General features: G+C 45.7%; 1 protein-coding gene across 6 annotated transcripts in view; it reads left to right on the forward strand.

The window, feature by feature from the left end:
• Positions 1–12,474, forward strand: part of LOC137346329 (uncharacterized) — a 538,211-nt gene that overhangs the window by 477,384 nt on the left and 48,353 nt on the right. For 3 of the 6 annotated variants that reach the window (XR_010968701.1, XR_010968700.1, XR_010968699.1), the window contains exon 1: positions 11,390–12,127. The gene's annotated coding sequence lies outside the window, so the exon portion shown is untranslated. Of the gene's footprint in view, positions 1–11,015; positions 11,069–11,389; positions 12,128–12,474 lie in introns of those variants that run through there. The other 3 variants (XM_068009822.1, XM_068009823.1, XM_068009819.1) reach the window with 3 other exon arrangements.

A 12,474-nucleotide genomic window follows, 5' to 3' on the forward strand; every position in this document is an offset into this window, starting at 1 on the left:
GTTTATTTGGTTTATTAAAACTCAGTCACTGTGACAATTATACATAAAACAATATAAATGTCGTGTCACTCTGTTACGTTACAAAGATAAGGAAAATCCTGGGAACTCACAGGATAGACAATAAAAATCTAAACTCTAAATCTAAAATCAGGTTCTTTTGTGATGAAGTTAAACTGATGCGTTCCTGCCAAGAAGTGAAAATAGTTTTTGTCATGATTTTTCTGATCCAAGCTCTCCATAACTTTGAGCTCCTCTCATCAGATCACCACTCTGTCTTTTACCTTGTCCCACTTTGTGTAAATGGAACGGAGATCAATATCGAAGATAGAGAATATAGTCTAATTCACGCTCCCTGGGCAACACAGAAGGAGTCGAGACCAAATGTAATCTTGAAGAGAAGCAGAGTTAAAGATTTCAAAGATTAATGGAGCATAAAATCTAGAAATAATATAACCCCAGTTTTAAAGTGTTACATTGTGCTCCTATATTTCATGTCTTGTTATAAGTTCTGAACTCTATATTTATCTTGAAATACCTGGAATGTGTAATCAGACGGATTGTAAAACCGGTGTTGAACCTGAACGCACGTCATTGCACCAGGTGTGTTAGGTTTCAGTCAGGAATGTTTCCTCCATATTTTGTGCAGAGATTAATTTAACAATTACTCTCCCACATCCCCCCACTCCAAACCCATTTCCTTCTCATAACGATTATGGTGAAATTAACTTCAAAGGAATGAGACAAAACAGATCGGCTGGATTGTCAATCTGAATTCTTTTTTGTGTTTTTCTGTGCTGCATTTCTCTGCACATCTGTGTCAAAAGCGTTTTGTTTTCTTCATTGGAAAAACTCTCTTCAATATAATACTTGAGAACTGCAACATTTAAGCTATTTGGTGTCTATAGTTTGAAACAGATGCCGAACAAGACATTGTGATGACAAAATGTTAACTATGAAACAAAAGGAAAACATGACAATAAACGAGCTGGTTTTCTCCCAGAGCATCTCACCTTTCACCAGTAATTAAACTGAATAGTATGAGATCAATATACTCCCCAACTTTTACCGTCAACTTCTAACCTTGAGGGCTTAGGGCCTAGGATGGGTGCAGCGCTAAGAAAGAGAATTCGGATTAGATTTTAGCTTCAGAACCAAAGAATCAACCCAACCGTTCACTATAACTGCAATTCATCCCGTTCTCCAGTCCAAGATGGAAATGATCATTCCTCACAGCACCAACCTCTTCAGTTTGTCCTCCTGAGAATCCACTCCTACTCCAGATGCTCGCGGTTGCCTGTTGCCTTTCAGTATTTGCAGTGATTTTCACCCACTAGACGCCGGATCTGAGAGGATCAAACACAAAATGTAAAACTTAAATAACTATAATGGTGCCGACCTTCGACTGACGGAGGGTGAGGTGGTTGGGGGGAATGCGGGAGGAATGTGGCTGAGAACCGACAGGGGAAAGTCCAAACTATGCAGCCCAGAAAAGGTGCCCAGTGAGGAACAATTACCACAGGTTATTAATAATAAAGTGAAGAAATCCCCCAGCAACGTGAGTGTTACAATAGGACAATGTCAGAGCAGTAATGATATTAACAGTCATGTATGAGAACAGCCTGCTAAATTACTGATCAGTGAGAGCAGGGACCAGGAACAGGCACACAAGGGAAAATAAACACATATAAATATAAGGAATGGGAATTGGAGCACACCATTCAGTTCACTATAAAATTAAATTTGACGGAGATGAAGAGGTCTTTTCTCAAATTCTCAAATCACTTTTCACCTTTTTGTTCCTACACGAAGTAAATTTGAAATGTAAAATCAGTTCAAAATCAGCTCATGGGCTGAATTAGCATCAGAAAATCATCCAGGCAGAGCATTTCAAGATATAAAATCTATTTCTAGCTGAACATTATTTATTCGGTTTATAAACAATGTAAGGTCACATAAGGCTTGTTTCTGCAGGTGTAACATCAGAATATGATCATAAAGGGGGAGTTTCTGCAGCGTCACCACGTAATGACGTCAACGAGATGACGTCCGAGGGTTGCCCGACCCGTCAATGGCCGCGATTCCCGCCTGATTCCCCCAACCTTAACCCACTCCCTCCCGCACTCGTCGCCTCAGTCGCTGCTTCCGGCTGTAGACGTGTGCTCGCTGCTCCATCCCGCCGCTCCTGTGCTCGCTGCTCCATCCCGCCGCTCCTGTCTGCTCGCTGCTCCATCCCGCCTCTCCTGTCTGCTCGCTGATCCATCCCGCCGCTTCTGACTGCTCCCTGCTCCATCCCGCCGCTCCTGTCTGCTCGCTGCTCCATCCCGCCGCTCCTGTCTGCTCGCTGATCCAACCCGCCGCTCCTGTGCTCGTTGCTCCATCCCACTGCTCCTGACTGCTCCCTGCTCCATCCCACCGCTCCTGTGCTCGTTGCTCCATCCCACCGCTCCTGTGCTCGCTGCTCCATCCCACTGCTCCTGACTGCTCCCTGCTCCATCCCATCGCTCCTGTGCTCGCTGCTCCATCCTAACGCTCCTGTGCTCGCTGCTCCATCCCACCGCTCCTGACAGCTCCCTGCTCCATCCCACCGCTCCTGTGCTCGCTGCTCCATCCCACTGCTCCTGACTGCTCCCTGCTCCATCCCATCGCTCCTGTGCTCGCTGCTCCATCCCAACGCTCCTGTGCTCGCTGCTCCATCCCGCCGCTCCTGACTGCTCCCTGCTCCATCCCACCGCTCCTGACTGCTCCCTGCTCCATCCCGCCGCTCCTGTCTGCTCCCTGCTCCATCCCGCCGCTCCTGACTGCTCCCTGCTCCATCCTGCTGCTCCTGTCTGCTCGCTGCTCCATCCCACCGCTCCTGACTGCTCCCTGCTCCATCCCACCGCTCCTGACTGCTCACTGTTCCATCCTGCCGCTCCTGTCTGCTCGCTAATCCATTCCACCGCTCCTGACTGCTCCCTGCTCCATCCCGCCGCTCCTGTCTGCTCGCTGCTCCATCCCGCCGCTCCTGACTGCTCCCTGCTCCAGCCTGCCACTCCTGACTGCTCGCTGCTCCATCCCGCCGCTCCTGTCTGCTTGCTGTTCCATCCCGCTGCTCCTGTCTGCTCGCTGCTCCAACCTGCCGATCCTGTCTGCTTGCTGTTCCATCCCGCTGCTCCTGTCTGCTCGCTGCTCCAACCTGCCGATCCTGTCTGCTTGCTGCTCCATCCCACCGCTCCTGCCTGCTCACTGATCCATCCCGCCGCTCCTGTCTGCTCACTGATCCATCCCACCGCTCCTGTCTGCTCGGGTGGAGCCTCAGACTGCAGTCTCTCCAGCACCGGGATTCTCGAAGCTTGTCCTCGGGAAGTGGGTGGAGCATCTGTGTCTACAACATGGAGAGACATTGTAATAACATGGAAATGAGGGGGAGGGGACTAACCCTGCCTCCCAGTTAATGTTTCTCCAGGTGGGAACCATTTGAAAGGGGACATGAGGAAACTGTCAGTAACCCTTGTGGCTGCTCCCCTCTGATCGGGTCTCCTGAGAGGGACTGGCAACAAATTGAAGCAGCTCTAAAATAGTAAATAGACATTTTCACCCACAGGAATTTGTTAGATATGTGGGTGTGAATAAAAACAGCAGTCAGAAGTCTCTAGCCTCTAGATAAATGTCCGATGTTTGTAAAGGTAAAGTACGACCATGTTATGCACTCCATAAACACCAAAACCAGCCACTCAAACTCGAGAGTGGGGAAGATTCTATTCCTTTTTTAGTACAAACATCTTCTTTTCCCCATTATTCCTCTTTCATCCCTGGGCAAAGTTCTGTTTTATTCTCCTCCAGTCAAGTTTTAGATCAGATTGAGCAGCTAGTTTTTTCAGCCAGCACAAACATGATGAGCTGAATGGCCTCCTTCTATGCTATAATTTTTCAATGGTTCTATTTGAACATAGATCACAATTCCTTCAACATCACTGTTTTAAGATCTGGGATTCTGTCCCCTCTTCATTCTCTTTAGGGTTCTGTATTTGATACCTATTGTACTCAATACTTCTTTAATAGCCTCCCATTGTTTTACTCTAGGTTTCCCTGTTAACAGTTCACCTTACATGGTGAGAGGCTGTTGAATAAATTCAGAGGAAAGATCACGTGTAGTTTTCAGGTGAAAGGGGTGAAATAGCAGAGGCTCTGACCATCATTTTCTAATTTTCTCTGGCTGCAGGCATGGTGCCGGTGAAGTGGGGGACCACTAAAGTTTTACCATTATATAAAAAGGGATGAAGGGATAGACTGAGTAATTACAGCCAGTCAGCTTAACCTCGGTAGTGGGAAAATTATTGGAAATAATTCTGAGAGATGGTATGAACCATCATCTAGAACAGTTTAATCAAGGACCATTAGTTAAGGGAAGGTTGTGTCTGACTAACTCAGTTGAATTCTTTGAGGAGGTAACAAGATGTGTTGATGAAGGTAGTGCATTTGATATACTCGACATGAATTTACGCAAGGCTTTTGATAAGGTCCCACATGGCAGACTGGTCATGAAAGCAAAAGCCCATTGGGATCCAGAGCAAAGTTGGATACAAAATTGACTCAGTGGCAGGAAGCAAAGGGTCGATGGGTGTCTTTTTATGACTGATAGGTTGTTTCTAGTGAGGTTCCACAGGACTCAGGACTGGGCCCCTTACTGTTTGAGGTATATATTGATGATTTAGATTTAAATAAACATAGAATAGAAACATAGAAAAATAGGAGCAGGAGTAGGCCATTCGGCCCTTCGAGCCTGCTCCGCCATTCAATATGATCATGGCTTTCATCAAAACTCAGTACCCAGCTCCCACTTTCTCCCCGTATCACTTTAGCCCTAAGAACTATATCTAACTCTTTCCTGAATATATTTAATGATTTGGTCTCAATTGCTTTCTGTGTTAGAGAATTCCACAGGTTCACCACTCTCTGGGTGAAGAAATCTCTCCTCATCTCAGTCCTAAATGGCTTACCCCTTATCCTTAGACTGTGACCCCTGGTCCAGGAATCCCCCACCATCGGGAACATCCTTCCTGCATCTAGTCTGTCCAGTCCTGATAGAATTTTGTAGGTTTCTATGAGATCCCCTCTCATTCTTCTAAACTCTAGTGAATACAAGCCTAATCGACCCAATCTCTCTTCATACATCAGTCCTGCCATCCCAGGAATCAGTCTGGTGAACCTTCGCTGCACTCCCTCCATAGCAAGAACATCCTTCCTCAGATAAGGAGACCAAAACAGCACACAATACTCCAGATATGGTCTCACCAAGGCCTTATATAATTGCAGTAAGACATCCTTGCTCCTGTACTTGAATCCTCTCGCTATGAAGGCCAACATACCAATGATTAAGAATTTTGCAGATGATACAATAATTGGCCTTGTGATTGATAGTGAGAAAGAAAACTGTAGACCACAGGAAGATATCAATGAAGTGGTCAGGTGGGCAGAAAAGTGGTGAATGGAATTCAGTCTAGAGAAGTGTGAATTAAGCATTTGGGGAGGGCAAACAACACCAGGGAATACAGAATAAATGGTGCAATTCTGAGAAGTGTATAGGAACAGGGGGACCCTGGAGTGTTTGTCTTCAGATACATGAAGGTGGATGGACAGGTGGATAAGGTGGTCACGAAGGCATAAGGGATACTTACTCTTATTAGCTGAGTAGGGAGGTTATGCTAGAAAACTGTATAAAACATTCGTTCGACAGCAGCTAGAGAACAGTGTACAGTTCTGGTCACTGTATTACAGGAAGGATGTGATTGCAGTAGATAGGGTGCAGAGGAGATTTATGAGCATGTTGCCAGGAATGGAGAATTTTAACTGTGAGGAAAGATTGGATAGGCTGGGGTTGTTTTCTGTAGAACCGAGAAGGCTGAGGGGAGATTTAATTGAGGTGTATTAATTATGAGGGGCCTAGACAGAGTAGATAGGAAGGACCTATTTCCCTTAGCGGGGATGTTAATAACCAGGGGGCATAGATTTAATGTAATTGGTAGAAGAATGAGAGGGGGTGAATTTTTCACCCCGAGGATGGTGGGGATCTGGAAGTCACTGTCTGAAAGGTTGCTGGAGGCAGAAACCATCAGAACAGTGAGAAAATACTTAGAAATATCGTTGAGGTGCTGTAACCTACAGGACTACAGACCAAGAGCTGGAAGGTGGGATTAGAATGGAAAGCTCTTTTATGGCTGGCATTGACATGATGGGCCAAATGTCCTCTTTCTGTGCTCTAAATCTTTCTATAAATGAAAGGAAGAACTTGCATTTCTATAGCACCCTTTACTACCTGAGAATAGATGGACTGGGAAGATGGGCAGAGCAGTGGAAAATGGAATTTAATCCTGAGAAGTGTGAGGTGATGCATTTTGGGAGGACTAACATGGCAAGGGAATATACAATGGACGGTAGGACCCGAGGTGGTACAGAGGGTCAGAGGGACCTTGGTCTACTTGTCCATAGATCACTGAAGGCAGCAGCACAGGTAGATAAGGTGGTTAGGAAGGCTTACAGGATACTTGCCTTCATTAGCTGAGGTATAGAATATAAGAGCAGGGAGGTTATGATGGAGCTGTATAAAACACTAGTTAGGCCACAGCTGGAGTACTGTGTACAGTGGTCACCACACTATAGGAAGGATGTGATTGCACTGGAGAGGGTGCAGAGGAGATTCACCAGGATGTTGCCTGGGCTGGAGCATTTCAGCTATGAAGAGAGACTGGATAGGCTAGGGTTGTTTTCCTTAGAGCAGAGAAGGCTGAGGGGGGACCTGATTGAGGTATACAAAATTATGAGGGGCAGATAGGGTATATAGGAAGAAACATTTTCCCTGAGCAGAGGGGTCAATAACCAGTGGACATAGATTTAAGGTAAGGGGCAGGAGGTTTAGAGGGGATTTGAGGAAAGATCTTTTCACCCAGAAAGTGGTTGGCATCTGGAACACACTGCCTGAAGGGGTGGTAGAGGCAGGAACCCTCACAACATTTAAGAAGTATTTAGATGAACATTTGAAACGCCATAGCATACAAGGCTACGGGCCAAGTGCTGGAAAATGGGATTAGAGTAGATAGGTGCTTGCTGGCCGGCATGGACACGATGGGCCGAAGGGCCTGTTTCTGTGCTGTATAACTCTATGACTCTATCCCAAAGAGCTTTACAGCCAATGATGTACTTCTGAACTGCAGTCACTGTTGTCGGAAACATGGCAACCAATGTATGCACAGCAAGCTTCCATAAGTAGCAATGATATAAAACAACAGGTAATCTGTTTGGGGTGTTATTTGAAGAATAAACATCAACCAAGGACACCAGGGAGAACTTCACTGCCCTTCTTCCATTAGATGCCATCCTTTACATTCACCTGAGGGGGTAAATGGGGCCCTCGGGTTTAATGTCTCATCTGAATGACAGCACCTCTGACAGTGCAGCACTCCCTCCGTACTGGCATTAGGGAGTGTCAGCCTGGATTATGGGGCTCAAGTCTCTGAAGTGGGCCTTGAACCCACAGCCTCCTGCCTTAGAGTAGAGAGAGTTACTAACTGAGTTGGGTGAAAGAGCAGGATATGGAGGGACTGAAGATTAAATCCCATTTTAAACTCATCTGATCTCTCCTGTTCCCATCTAACTGGTCAGTGTCCTGTGACCTTGAACATGGGGATGAAAAGAGGAAGAAACACTGGAACAAGTATTTTGAAAAATGATATCGATTGATGGACACATGCTGGTTTAAATGATGGATATTGTCCTGCACGGAAGGAGCCGTGATGAAATAAACAATGAAATGGAGGAATCATGAAGTTTAAAAGTCAGCTGTTAAAATACATCACAGGAACTTGAACACTTGAAACACAGTCAAAATGGAGTAGTGACCACGTGACCGCTCCTGTACTGGAAATCCACAAACTCAACTGCAAAGATGAAGCTCATTAGCCTTGTCTGAAATAACTCTGTGGAAAACCCCTGTGAAATTGAAAGGAGCCAAGGCATATTAATGACTATGATTGATGTGAATAGACTAACAGAGGATGCTGGAGACAATCAGACTCACAACTCAAACCAAGATGAATAAGGTGTAAAGAAGCAACATCTTCACAGAATGCTAGCCATTTAAACATCAATCGATAGCAATCGCTATCACATCCTGACCCATTTTGTGGTCACAACAGGGGACAGGTCATGTGTTTCCTAACAGAAACTCTAATGTGATAAACTTTTATCTTGAAAGGTAAATGTCTGGAGAGAGAGACAGAGATCAAGCAAACACCTTCAGAAAGCAGTCAGGCCAGGGACTGTGGAAACAGTTCCAGCCAAGCAAGAAGATGTCCTGCTGCCAAGTCTACCCTTCAACTTGCTGCAGCAGGGAACTGAAAATGACCACCAGCTCCAGTCTGAAGTCTTACCCTCTAGAAATCTGCAACACCTCAACAAGCCAAGACTGCATATACCCAGGCCTGCACCTTTAAAAGAGACTGGTCTCCTGAGAATTTTCAACATGTTTACTGTTAACCATGAATACCTACCTCAGTTTGAACTAACTCCTACCCTTTTCTCTCTATCTATCTATTCTTGTTTATGTGTGTGTGACTGAGTATGTGTGTGAGTGAAGTTGTGACCATTTCAGGAATTGTGTAAAAATAGTTATTTTTTTAACCAACAAGAAAATCTGCCATTTGTCTATTTTTTGACCAAAAAGATACTCAGTAGCTAAAGCATCATTTTTAACTAAACACGATTGCAGTCAGTTGGGTGGTGAACAGTGGGAACCACCCACATTCCTTATCAACCGTCCGTAACAATATGCTGTGTAAATGTGGTTGCTTTTGGTTGGAAGAAGCTACTTAAATAGGTACAAACCCTTTTAATATATACATGGTTTCAAATTATTTATCCACTGTTTAAAGTTATACTTGTTTTCTGAAATATTAGGTCCTCCATTTCAATGTATAGATATGTTGCATTAAATTGCACACACTCACATCTCTATAGTTACCACTAATAATGTTAGCTTATCAATACAATATTGCAGATAGATGTTATTCCGAGAGATAAGTCTACCCAGATATATTGTACACCTGCTGCCTTATATTACACAATGCTGCTTGGATTTATATTTCTATTGTGGTGAGTTATAGATAAGTCTTATGATAAGCTCATACTTAATATTTTAAATTATATCAATGCTGATTTGAAGTGTACATGTCAACCAATAAATTATCTGCTGTGGATACCGAATTGAAACCCTCCCATATTGACACACATATCTATAACCAACAACAACTGGCAATGATGGAGTGTCTTCATATAGTAAAACATTACAAAGTGTTTCACAGGAGCGATGATCAGGCAAAATTAGATACCGAGTCACATAAGTAGATATTAGGACAGGTGACTGAAAGCTTGGTCAAAGAGGTAGGTTTTATGGAGCATCTTAAAGGAGGAAGTGTCTCCCTCACCTTCTAATCTATCATCATCACACACTCCTTAAATATTCCACCCTTGACCACACTGTCCTGGAAAATTACTGCCCAATCTCCAGCCTCCCTTTCCTCTCCAAAGTCCTTCTCCCAAATCTGTGCCCACCTTTCCCAGAACTCCGTGTTTGAATCCCTCCAATCAGGTTTCTGCCCCTGTCAATATACTGAAACGGTTCTCATCAAGTCATTAATGACATCCTATGTGACTGTGACAAAGGCAGTCTACCCATCCTCATCCTTCTCAACCTGTCTGCACCTCTTGACATGGTTGACCACACCGGCCTCCTCCAACTCCTTTCCCACATTGTCCAGCTGGGTGGGACTGACCTTGCTTACTTCCATTCTTATCTTTCCAGTCATAGCTGGAGAATCACCTGCAATGGCTTCTCTTCCTGCTCTCCCACTGTTAGCTCTACAATCTCTCAAGGAGCTTTCCTTGACTTCCTTCTATTTCCCATCTCCATGCTTCCCCGCGGAAACATCGTCCATAAACATATTGTCAGTTTCCACATCTGCGCTGATAACACCCAGCTCGACCTCACCACCACCTCTCAACCCTCCACTGTCTCTGATTTGTCACATTGCTTGTCTGAAATGCAGCAACGGATGAGCTGAAAATTCCATCAAATAAATATTCGGAAGACCAAAGTCATTGTCTTGGGTCCCTGCCACAAATTCCATTCCCTAATCATTGACTCCATCCCTCTCATTGGTCACTGTCTGAGGCTGAACCAAACTGTTGTAACATTGGCATCCCATTTGACCCTGAGATCAGCTTCCGACCACCTATCTGCTCTATCACGGAGACTGTCTATTTGCAGCTATGTAATGTCACACATCGTTGATTCTGTCTCAACTTATCTGCAACTAAAACCTTCATCAGCTGCTGAAATCCTCATCCATGCTTTTGTTATCTCTAGACTTGACTATTCCAATGCACTCCTGGCCAGCCTCCCATTTTCACCCTGCAGAAACTAAAACTCATCTAAAACTAACCTGAATTCACTCCAGTTCCCATTCTGCAATCACCCCTGTGTTCACTGAACTACATTGTCTCCCGGTCAAGCAACGTCTTGATTTTAAAATTCTCATCCTTGTTTTCAAATCACTCCATGACCTCGCTCCCTCCCTATCTCTGTAATCTCCTCCACCCCCTCAACCCTCTGAGGTATTTCTGCTGTTCTAATTCTGCCCTCTTGAACATCCCTGATTTTAATTGCTCCATCATTGGTGGCACCTTCCGCTGCCTCGGCCCTAAACTCTGGAATTCCATCTCCAACCCTCTCCGTCTCTCTACCTCACTGTCTTCCTTCACCTCCCTTTCCCCCGGGTGCCTCTCCTCTCATTCACTGATTTCCCGCAGTTCAGCTCGTGCTGCAATTGACAACAGTGAAATATGGTTGTACAACAGTAATTCTCTGTGCAGCCTCGCTTTAAGCACCTTTGCCCCGCCTCCAGCATCAGCAGCTAACTGGTCGGAATTGGCCGTCAGAGCGCCATGACGTAATGACGTTCAGCCAAGTGGATGCAATGACACTGAACGGGGAGGAACACTACAGGAATTGAGCAGCAACGCTCTTCTTTGATTGGTTAGTGTGCAGCAATTCTGCTTACCGATTGGTTCACTGAGCTGTTGGTCACACACATTGAGAGGCGGTGCTGAGCTGAGAAAAGCCGCGCTAGGATTGGTCGGAATTTGACACGCCGCTTCTGCTGTGTCGAGACATGTTGCACGGCGGAGGCGGAAAGACTGCACGTCGATTGGGTAAAGCAGCTGTCACTCAGACAATACAATAACTTTATTCGTTGCAGAAGATGTCGGTCACATTGTAGTCCCTTGCCATTGGTTGGGGCCGTGTCGGTCTCTAACCGTCCGCTCTGATTGGCCTCCTCATGTCTCGAGGGCGGGGATTATCGCGGACTGATCACACACTGGGCAGAGCGGCAGCGGGTGGCTGTGTTTTGGCGGGGATTTCAGTCTCCCAGCCTTGGCCAGGTTTATGATCCAGCTACGGGGCTGCAGAAGAAGGAAGGCGTTTAGGGCTGGGAATCCCCGCGTCGTCCGACTATTAATCGCCAGCTCAGGGTTGCCAGTGGGAGAATCCGATGTAAACATGTCACGCTGCAGTTCCCCAGTCCTGCCAGTGAAGGAGCTGCAGCAACTGTTCAAACCCCCTGGAGTCAGATCACTCAGCACAAGGCGGGGATAGCGCCTGGGATCTTCCTGTGCTCTGTGTTTGGGCTTTGGTACCACACCAGCTTTGAGCATGTCACATAGCACAGGCTGGGAATGGATCCTGGGATCTTCCTGTGCTCTGTGTATGGGGTTCTGTACCAGACTGGGTGAGAGAAGCTCCTTCAGCATGAGCTGGGGATGGAGCCTGGGATCTTCCTGTGCTATGTGGGGCTCAGTGCACTCTAGTTGGATATCCCTCATTGTATGTTTCTGATTGCAGCCTCTCTCTCAGTTAGTCTGGGAGTTCCTGACTGATCAGAATGCCCCTCTCCTGTCACACCCATCACACACATTGAAGATGGACGACCTGCTGCCAGAGATCCAGATGATCAGGAACTCGAGCCTTCGGTACACTCATTTACTTCAGTGACTCCCAGTCCCTGATTCATCATCAATTTCCCTGGAATGTCAGGTACATTATCATCTTCCTCTACTGTGAAGACTGACATAAAGTTATTATTCAACAAATCTGCCATTTTCTTATGTGTGGGTAAACATGTCAGGAAAGGATGAACAGACTGGGTCTCTTCGTTTGCAAAAAGGGAGGTTGAGGGGTAGCCTAATAGAGGTCTTTAAAATTATGGAAGGTTGTGATATAGTGGATCCAGAGAGAATGTTTCCTCTTGTGGCGAAGTACATCACTCGACGCCATCAATATAAGATCGTCACCAAGAAATCCAATAGAAGAAACTTCTTTACCCAGAGAGTGGTGAGAATGTGGAACTCGCTACCACAGGGAGAGGGTGAAGCAAATAGTGT

Source organism: Heterodontus francisci, chromosome 29 (assembly GCF_036365525.1).
Source record: "Heterodontus francisci isolate sHetFra1 chromosome 29, sHetFra1.hap1, whole genome shotgun sequence".
Classification (NCBI taxonomy): domain Eukaryota; kingdom Metazoa; phylum Chordata; class Chondrichthyes; order Heterodontiformes; family Heterodontidae; genus Heterodontus; species Heterodontus francisci.